The 9714-nt window shown below is 47.3% G+C and overlaps 2 non-coding genes across 2 annotated transcripts; both read right to left on the bottom strand.

The window, feature by feature from the left end:
* Positions 1-2544: 2544 nt before the first annotated feature.
* On the bottom strand, positions 2545-2616 carry trnaq-cug (transfer RNA glutamine (anticodon CUG)). The gene has a single exon. It is a non-coding gene; the product is annotated as a tRNA-Gln (tRNA).
* A 6463-nt stretch (positions 2617-9079) lies between these two features.
* trnaq-uug (transfer RNA glutamine (anticodon UUG)) lies at positions 9080-9151 on the bottom strand. The gene has a single exon. It is a non-coding gene; the product is annotated as a tRNA-Gln (tRNA).
* Between the last annotated feature and the right edge of the window lie 563 nt (positions 9152-9714).

The following is a 9714-nucleotide window of genomic DNA, read 5'->3' on the forward strand; positions in this document are numbered from 1 at the left end:
GAGTGGTGTCTGAGACCCTTGACTGCAATCATACAATCTTCGTGCCCCTTCACTACACAAGCATGCCTTTGGGTGAATCGAGTGCATAACAATCCTTCAAAGAGTATCCCCACTCAAAATATCCTACAACCCTGTCCCTGTAACCCTGCATTTTCCATTGCTCATACACATAATCTGAGCATCCTAGGACAAGAAGGGGGGAATTTCACATGATCAATCTACCCTAAAATGCATACATTGGGACTGTGGGAGGGAACTGGAGCACCTGGAGGAAAACCTATAGACATGGGGAGAATGTGCTACTGATTTGAACTGGCCACATCATTCCTCTGGCTTTATTTAGCATCTCATCGGATGCATGTTTCTCTGGGTGTGGTATAATTTATTTCTTGTTCTTGATATCCTTGACAATGTGGCTGGGAGCTGCCTTCTTGAGTTGTTGCAGTCGATATGCTGTAAGTAGATGCACACGGCCAAAAGCAGCTGAGAGGTTTGGCATACTGCAGGAAACAAATCAATTCCTTACTCAGCAAAATCTGATTAACTTCTGTACTGAGATGGAATATTCAACACTTACGTGAACGAGTTCAGCTCGAACAACATTCAGGAAGATTGACGCCAGTCAGGAAAATTAAGCTTGATTCATTGGCATCACTTGGTGTTTGTAAAGTATTGATATTTATAAAATGACGGGGGGGAAAGCAGTGTGTGGCCCCCTTAAAAGATGATGTGCTGTTCCTCAGCTTAGTGAAAAGGGATGTCTGTGGGTAGGTTGTAGGTTTGCAGGTACACAGAATGTCTGAAAGTAACATTTGTATTGAAGGCTGGATAGCTCACAGTCCAAGCCACAGTTTTATTTCGTTATCAAGGCAACAAGTTTGAATTCAGACGGTTAGATTAAACCAGACACTTTGTCACCAAGACACAATTAAATTTAAAACTGATACCTTTGACCGCATAAGACCAATCCTGTTCTCAGAAATGATATGTTTTCAAGGTTATAAATATTGGCAGTGAGTGAACTGCATCGACAGAAGATAAGACCATAAGATCAGAAGACATGGGAGCAGAAATTAGGCTGTTCAGCCCATCGACTCTGCTCTGTCATTCATTCATGTCTGGTCATCTCCTCAACCCCATTCTCCCACTTTCATAAATCATAACACCACAGGAGCGGCGGCGCGAGCCTGCTTCACATCAGGCAAAGGGAGAGGAAAGGGTGAAAATGGATTGAGAAATGGCTGTGATAATCCTGATGTTGCCATGGAGATAACAGTGGTGTAACACTGCTTCCTGCTCACTGACAGACACAACTGAGCACACGGAGGTGAAATCAGGGATTCATCAGATAGCTTTGGGCAAAATCAACATGAAAGTGACACGACAAGTTCAAGGGAGAGAGACAGGACGGTGGGAAATGGGAAACGCACAAGACCTAAAGTTGCAGCAGCTTTGAAGAAGGAAATGACCCAGACAGAGCCGACAAACTACGACAATGGAGTAGACAGATGAAAACTACGTGGGACAGTTCATTGACAAAGCTGGGGAAATAGAAAGTGTCAATTTTATTTGAAAGGTGTGAGAAACTGGCGAACAGTTTGCAACAAGATAAGTTCTCTTTGCGCACCAAAGTAGAGCGCACCGGTAAACTGAACTCAGAAGATGAGTTTGTCTCAAGATACGAAAGATCACGCGAGCAATGAGGCAGCAGCAAAGCAATTCAGCACATCGCTGCTGTATCAGAACAACCGGAATCACAAAACTAAAGAGACAGCATAAAGTGTGTTTGAAATCCTGCTGGAGTGGAGGAGACAGGCAAAGGCACTTGAGACAACAAGGCGTAGAGCTGGATGAGCACAGCAGGCCAAGCAGCATCAGAGGATCAGGAAGGCTGTTGTTTCAGCCCTGGAACCTTCTTTGGAAAGATTTCAGGCACACGCACACACTTTCCTGCTCCTCTCTTGGCCTGCTGCGTTCATACAGCTCTACACCTTGTTAACTCAGAGGTAGCATCTGCAATTCCGACTACCCCTGAGGCAAAGATAGTTTCCAAGCTGTCAATGCAAACCACAGGGGGGTTTGTGAAGCTCAATGAGACCTTCCCGATGAAAATTTGATCAGAGAGGCAATTCTTTCAGTTGTGAGCGTTAACAAGCTGCAAAACAGGGGGTTCCGTGACTCACCAGGTGGAGATTGAATACAAATTTCGGTAGAACCTTCCTTCCGCCTGTGAAAATAATCAGTTTCAAAAGACCCATTACTTTCCCAAAAGCTCCGGCCGGGACTGAAGAGGGCAAACTTCCACCCCGCAAGTTTCTGATGGTAAAAGGCACTTGTGAATCTCCAGTGGCCACACGCACAGGACCAGCTTTCCACTTGGTCCAGAGGCAGATTAAACTGCTGAGTCCCCAGTGCAGCATTTGGATCGTACTGTGCTTCGTGCTCTGGCAGAAATTTGACAAGCGTGTGCGAAAATGCCTGGGTCAGAGGCAGATTTCACTGTCATGTCCCAAATTAAACAACTGGCAGAGATACAGAAGGTGGAGGTCCCACTGAGATTTGAACTCAGATCGCTGGATTCAGAGTCCAGAGTGCTAACCATTACACCATGGGGCCAGCTTCACAAGGGGGTTCCACATGAGGCAGAGGGAAAGGAAAAGATGGAAAGTGATTGAGAAATGGCTGCGATAGCTTCACCCTCAATCCTGATTCTGGCGTGGAGATAACAGGGGTGTAACACTGCTCCCTGCTCACTGACAGACACAACTGCGCACACGGAGGTGAAATCAGGGATTCATCAGACAGCTTTGGTCAAAATCAACATGAAAGTGACACGACAAGTTCAAGGGAGAGAGACAGGACGGTGGGAAATGGGAAACGTACAAGTCCTAAAGTTGCAGCAGCTTTGAAGAAGCAAAATGAAGTTTAAAATAAACCCTGACAGAGTCTTCAAACTACGACAATGGAGTTGATGAATGGAAACTGCGTGGGGCAGTTCATTGACAAAGCTGGGGAAATAGAAAGGGTCAGTTTTATTTGAAAGGTGTGAGAAACTGGCGAACAGATTATGACAAGATAGGGATGAACACAGCAGGCCAAGCCGCATAATAGGAGCAGGAAAGCTGATGTTTCGGGCCGAGACCCTGATCCAGAAATGAAGATTCAACTTTCTACAGAAAGGTCTCGGCCTGAAACGTCAAATTTGCTGTTCCTGAGATCCTGCGTGGCCTACTGTGTTCTTTCAGCTCGATGCCTTGTGATCTCAGATACTCCAGCATCTGCAGTACTCACTATCTGTTACGACAAGATAAGTTTTCTTTGCTCACCAAAGTCCTGGGCCCCGGTGAACTGAACTCAGGAGATAAGTGTCTCATGCTACTAAAGGTCACACAAACAATGAAGCAGCAACAAAGCAATTCAGCACATCGCTGCAGTATCAGAACAATTGGAATCACAAAACTAAAGAGACAGCGTAAAGTGTGTTTGAAATCCTGCTGAAGTGGAGGAGGAAGGAAAAGACATTTGAGATAACAAGGTGTAGAGCTGGATGAACACAGCAGGCCAAGCAGCATCAGTGGTGCAGGAAGGCTGACGTTTCGGACCTGGGCCCTTGTTCAAGAATGTTGGTCTCCTTTGTCAAACGTGTAAACAGCAAGGCCAGGAATCAGGATGCCTACTGGTGGTCACCTGAACCGGTGGCTCATGCAGCACGTCTTTCACAGGCGCGGCTCCATGGTTTTGACGAATCATGTCATTTTTGCCTCTGAAATCCACATTCAGAATGCTTTAGAAAGTGACTCGGGGCCGTGCTATAGCTCCCTTCTTCTCCAGCGAATGCAGTTTCTCAGCGGGAGTGGCCTCGCTGTTTCCCAAACACCTGACCGAGCAGAGGTACTGCCCTCTCACCTCCCTCACCGGCAAACTTTCAACCGGCTAGACAATTGCACCCCCCACTATTCCGCCCTGGCTCCAGCTTTCTCATGCTTGGCTTCACTCTCCACCCTCAGCGTTTCACACGTCAGGCACAGCTTTCTGCTCAGAGCGGCCGTGCTGTCAATCAAACCGCTGCAGCACCGCCGTCCAATCAAATGGCACAGTTACCGGCTCGCTCCCTGAGTGCCCATCACCGTGCGCGTGCACGTGACTCCCACTGCGAAGCGATGTGCGCGTCACCAAAGCGCGGTCTACATAGAACATAGAACATTACAGCCCAGTACAGGCCCTTCGGCCCTCGATGTTGTGCCGACCTGTCATACCGATCTCGAGCCCATCTAACCTACACTATTCCACGTACGTCCATATGCTTATCCAATGACGACTTAAATGTACCGAAAGTTGGCGAATCTACTACCGTTGCAGGCAAAGCGTTCCATTTCCTTACTATTCTCTGAGTAAAGAAACTACCTCTGACATCTGTCCTATATCTTTCGCCCCTCAATTTAAAGCTATGCCCCCTCGTGCTCGCCGTCCCCATCCTACGAAAAAGGCTCTCCCTATCCGCCCTATCTAACCCTCTGATTATTTTATATGTTTCAATTGAGTCACCTCTCAAACTTCTTCTCTGGTACGAAAACAGCCTCAAGTCCCTCAGCCTTTCCTCGTAAGACCTTCCCTCCATGCCAGGCAACATCCTAGTAAATCTCCTCTGCAACCTTTCCAAAGCTTCAACATCCTTCTTATAATGCGGTGACCAGAACTGCACACAATACTCCAAGTGCAGCCACACCAGAGTTTTGTACTCTGATGGAAGGTGTTTAACAGCATCTTGGCAGCACGTGTCCCGTTCCCGAGGATGTCTCATTCTCACCTGCTCTGTGTCTACTCTGAGGGCGGCTCAGAATACAAGGCAGTGACTAACACTCTCAGTCCCAGAGCTCAATTCCCCACATCTGGATTTCACTCACATCTGATCAGACTCACGGGTCAGAGCTAAAATGAACCACTTCACTCGCCTAAGGACACCCTTCATCCTGTCAACGCACTTTGAGAAAAATGGTGGCAGGCTGAAGCTAGACCAACAACAGAAAACCCTTCCCTCCAGCTGATGGGAAAAGCAGGAGGTGAAATATCTGTATGGTGTGCATATTTGCAAGCACATGGGGGCATGCTCCAAACACAGTAATGCTTACTCTAACTCCCGGAACAGGTGAGTAACATGTTATTGAAAGATTCAACAGAATTTTATGACACTGCCTTGGATCTATGTATGATATAGCCACAGGAACTTCAGAGTCTGGGCTACAGTGAAGCTGTTGGATTACAAACAATCACACAGTTTTATCACCGTGTCATGCTTCAAGCAGCCCTGGTTAAGATGGAGTCTGAGAGCCTTATCGCCTCAGGTTACGCGTTATGATACAGCAACATGGGCTGGGTCGGGTGAATGGCCTCCTGCTCTGCCATAGATAACAATATTGTTTCATTAGTTCAGAGTGGGATGATCCCTTGTATGGAGGAATTCCTTAGAACATATAACATTAAACATAGGACGCAGAGCAGTACAGCACAGGAACAGGCCATTTGGCCCACTGTGTCTGTGCCAATCATGATGCCATTCTCAACTAATCCCATTTGTCTGCACATGCTTTGTAACCATCTATTCCCTGCTTGGTCACATGTGTGTCTAAGTGCATCTTTGCTATCGTACCTATACAGATCTCAACCCCAGTAACACGTCCCACCCTGTGTGTGAAAATCTCTCCTCGAAAATCTCCCTTAAGCATTTCCCCTCTCACTTTAAACCCATGCCTCCTCGCATTTACCATTTCCACTCTTGGGGAAAACACTCCGAATATCCACTCTAAACCTAACCCTCACCCTCACCCTCACCGTCACCATAACCCTTACCTTAACCCTAACCTGAACCCTCAGTCCAACCCCAACCCTAACCCCATTACTGATCCTAACCCTGACCCTAAACTTAGCCATCCGCGCCTCTCACAATCCTATATCCCGTCAGGCTTCAACACTCTGGCAAAAACACTCCAACTTTGCCCAACCTCCCTTTTTTTTCCTGCTCATGTTCTCCAATCCAGGCAACATCCTAGGAAACCTCTTCCACACCCTCTCCAAAGGTCCATCATCCTTACGCTAGGGGACCAGAAATCCGCACAATCTGCCAAATGTGGCCCGATTAAAGTCCTTTGAAGCAAGCGCGGCCTACCTAAACTCTTATGAGCAAAGGCTAAGCAGGTTGGGACTCTGCTCATTGGGATTTAGAGGAAGGAGAGGTGATCTCATTGAAACAAATCAGATTCTCCGGGGGTTTGACAGGGTAAACAGTGAAAGAAAGTTTCACCTCAAGTGAGCCTCGGACCAGAGGGCACAGTTTTCAAATAAATGGATGACAATTAAAGACTCAAATGAGAAGGAACGTGATGCTTTGAAAATCATTGCCATGGTTAGGTATGAAGCACGGTCCACATGTATGTTCAAGTGAAGATAGATTCTTGACAAAAACCGAAAGAACTGCAGGTGCTGCAAATCAGGGACAAAAGCAGAAGTTGCTGGAAAAGCTCAGCAGGTCTGGTAGCGCCTGTTTCACGGGTGAGGAAGCAGGTGGACATGTCGGACGCTCTCTTGTAGAAGTTGGTCTTATCTGAACAAATACGAGGGAGACAGAGGAACTGAGAGAATGGGCTAGAGTCTTTACAGGAAGCAGGGTGCGACGGTGTAGAGCCCAGGTAACTGCGGGAGTTGGTGGGTGGATATTAGTGGCTAATTTATATCCAGAAATGGAAAGAGAGATGTGGAGGAAGGTCAGAGATAGTTCGGGTGAAAATGAGGACGGGGAAGAAACAGAGGAACTTTTGCAATTTCTGACGAGTGAGGGAAGCAGCACTGATGGGACCATCCATACATCGGCATCTTTCGGTTGAGGAGAAGCAAGACCTGCTGAGCTTAGACTGTAACTTGTGTTTTTGTTTAAGATAGATTTGTGATTGCGCGGGGAATCAAAAGTCAAAGGCAGGAAGGGCAGTCTCTGGGGGAGTCAGACCATCCGTGACACTACTGATTGCTGGATTGTCCTCGAGGGGCCAAATGGCCTACTCCTGCTGTTATTTCTAACTGTGTATGATCTCATCGTAGTTAACCCAGTGACTATCTGACTTCAGAGCCGGATAAAACATTTCACAGGCAACAGAGACTCCGCTGAGGGCTGTAGTTGGGGTAAAAAAAGGAGACGGGTCATTTTGTGAACAGATCAGGCAAAGGCAGAGGAAACGATGGAAATGTTTCAGTGAAAAATGTTTGAGAAATGGCTACGAATGTTTCATCCTCAATCCTGATTCTGGCGTGGAGATAACAGGGGTGTGACACTGCTCCCTGCTGACTAACAGACACAACTGCACACACGGAAGTGAAATCAGGGATTCATCAGACAGCTTTGGTGAAAATCAACATGAAAGTGACACGACAAGTTCAAGGTAGAGGGACAGGACGGTGGGAAATGGGAAACGTACAAGTCCTAAAGTTGCAGCAGCTTTGAAGAAGCTCATTGAAGTTTAACAAAAAAAACCCTGACAGAGTCCATAAACTACAACAATGGAGTTGATGGATGGAAACTATGTGGGGCAGTTCATTGACAAAGCTGGGGAAATAGAAAGGGTCAGTTTTATTTGAAATGGGTGAGAAACCGGTGAACAAGATAAGTTCTCTTTGCGCACCAAAGTAAGGGGCACTGGTAAACTGAACTCAGAAGATGAGTTTGTCTCACGTTACTAAGGATCACACAAACAATGAGGCAACAGCAAAGCAATTCAGCACATCGCTGCTGTATCAGAACAACCGGAATCACAAAACTAAAGAGACAGCGTAAAGTGTGTTTGAAATCCTGCTGAAGTGGAGGAGACAGGCAAAGGCAGCTCCAGGGCTTTCAATGCAAACCGCAGTGGGGTTTGTGAAGCTCAATGAGAGCTTGCCGATGAAAATTTGATCAGGGAGGCAATTCTTTCAGTTGTGAGTTTTAACAAACTGCAAAACAGGGTGTTTCCATGACTCACCAGGTGGAGATTGAATACAAATTTTTGTGGAACTTTCCTTCTGCCAGCAAAAAGTAATCAGCTTCAAGCTGCACCAGTTGTGGCCTCCTCTAGATTGGGGAAGCCAAGCGGAGGCTTGGGGACTGCTTTGCAGAACACCTCCGGTCGGTTCACAATAAACAACTGTACCTCCCAGTCGCAAACCATTTCCACTCCCCCTCCCATTCCTTAGACGACATGTGCATCCTGGGTGTCCTGCAGTGCCACAACGATGCCACCCGAAGGTTGCAGGAACAGCAACTCATATTCCGCTTGGGAACCCTTAAGCCCAATGGTATCAATGCGGATTTCACAAGCTTCAAAATCTCCCCTTCCTCCACTGCATCCCAAAACCAGCCCAGTTCATCCCCGCCTCCCTAACCTGTTCTGCCTCTCACCTATCCCCTCCTCCCACCTCATCCCACACACCCATTTCCTCCCTACTAACCTCATCCCGCCCCCTTGACCTGTCCATCCTCTCCGACTGACCTATCCCCTTCCTACCTCCCCACCTACACTCACCTCTACAGGCTCAATCCCCACCCCTTTAACTTGTCTGTCTCCTCTCCACCTATCTTCTCCTCTATCCACCTTCGATCTGCCTCACCCTCTCCCTATTTATTTCAGAACACTCTCCCCATCCCCCTTTTCTGATGAATGGACGAGGCCCAAAACATCAGCTTTTGTGCTCCTGAGATGCTGCTTGGCCTGCTGTGTTCATCCAGCTCCACACTTTGTTATCTCGGATTCTCCAGCATCTGCAGCTCCCATTATCTCAGCTTCAAAAGATCCATTACTTTCCCAAAAGCTCCAGTCGGGACTGAAGGGGGCAAACTTCCACGTCGCGAGTTTCTGATGGTAAAAGGTACTTGCTTTCCACTTGGTCCGGCGGTAGATTAAACTGCCGAGTCCCCACTGAAGCTTTTGGATCGTACTGTGCTGTTGGTTCTGGCAGAAATTTGATGAGCTCCGATGTGTCAGTGCTATAAGGCCGGGATTCTGAGCAGATTTCATTATTGTGCCCCAAATTAAACAACTGGCAGGGACATGAAAATTAGAGGTCCCACTGAGATTTGAACTCAGATCGCTGGATTCAAAGTCCAGAGTGCTAACCATTACACCATGGGACCAGCTTCCTGCAGATGTTGCACACGAGGCAGTGGGAGAGGAAAAGATGGAACGGGATTGAGAAATGGCTGCGATAGCTTCATCCTCAATCCTGATTCTGGAATGGAGATAACAGGGGTGTGACACTGCTCCCTGCTCACTGACAGACACAACTGCACACACGGAAATGGATGCGAAACTGGCGAGTTGTACAGAGTTGGTCAGGCCACAGCTAGAGTATTGTGTGCAGCTCTGCTCACCTCACCACAGGAAGGATCCAGGTGACCCTTCTCTGTACTCCAGAGTACAGAGGAGTGAGTACAGAAGAGGGTCACCAGGATGTTGTCTGGGATGAGAAATTGATCTATAAGGAAAGCATAGATGAGCCTGTTTCTAAGGAAGGGTCACTGGACACGAAACACGAACTCTGATTACTCTTTACCAGCCCTGCTGAGCTTTTTCAGCAATTTCTGTTTTTGTTCCTGATGTACAGCATTTGCAGTTCTGTCAGTTTTTAAAATCTATGCCCTCTCATTTTGTACTCCCCTAGCTCTTGGGAAAAGACCTTCGCTCTTCACCCTGTCCA

Source organism: Stegostoma tigrinum, chromosome 45 (assembly GCF_030684315.1).
Source record: "Stegostoma tigrinum isolate sSteTig4 chromosome 45, sSteTig4.hap1, whole genome shotgun sequence".
NCBI lineage: Eukaryota > Metazoa > Chordata > Chondrichthyes > Orectolobiformes > Stegostomatidae > Stegostoma > Stegostoma tigrinum.